This window comes from Coturnix japonica, chromosome 8 (genome assembly GCF_001577835.2).
Source record: "Coturnix japonica isolate 7356 chromosome 8, Coturnix japonica 2.1, whole genome shotgun sequence".
Lineage (NCBI taxonomy): Eukaryota > Metazoa > Chordata > Aves > Galliformes > Phasianidae > Coturnix > Coturnix japonica.
This window is the reverse complement of record NC_029523.1, coordinates 9,566,666-9,567,120: the sequence shown is the minus strand read 5'-3', so window position 1 is coordinate 9,567,120 and position 455 is coordinate 9,566,666.

Genomic DNA, 455 nt, shown 5'->3' with positions numbered 1-455 from the left:
CACCTCCCCTGGGCAGTTGCATTCCCAAATGACACGACTACTCTTTCCGGAAGTAATATTTCCTTAATGTCCAGCCTGAAGTTCTCCCCTGGCGCAGCTTAAAATCATTGCCTCTAGTTCTATCACGTGTCTACACAAGAGAAGAAGGCCTGACCATCTATCTCACTACAACCTCCCTTCAGAAGTTATAGAGAGCTGGATATAAGGCTCCTCCCCTGAGCCTCCTCTTCTCACAGAATTTCGTACCTTCTCTGTCTTGGATCACCCAGCACTAGGTTCGGGCGCCGGAGCAGACCGGAGCCCACCCCAGCGTCCCTGACTAGAGCCAGCCGTTAAAGCGAGTGACACAGCAGGCGCCGCCTCCATGAGCACAGCGCCGCCACGTGTCCAGCCGCAGCCATTGTAAGATCCGGTAAGTTCCGATCTCGCGCGATTGGAGCCATTGCCGCCTCTTC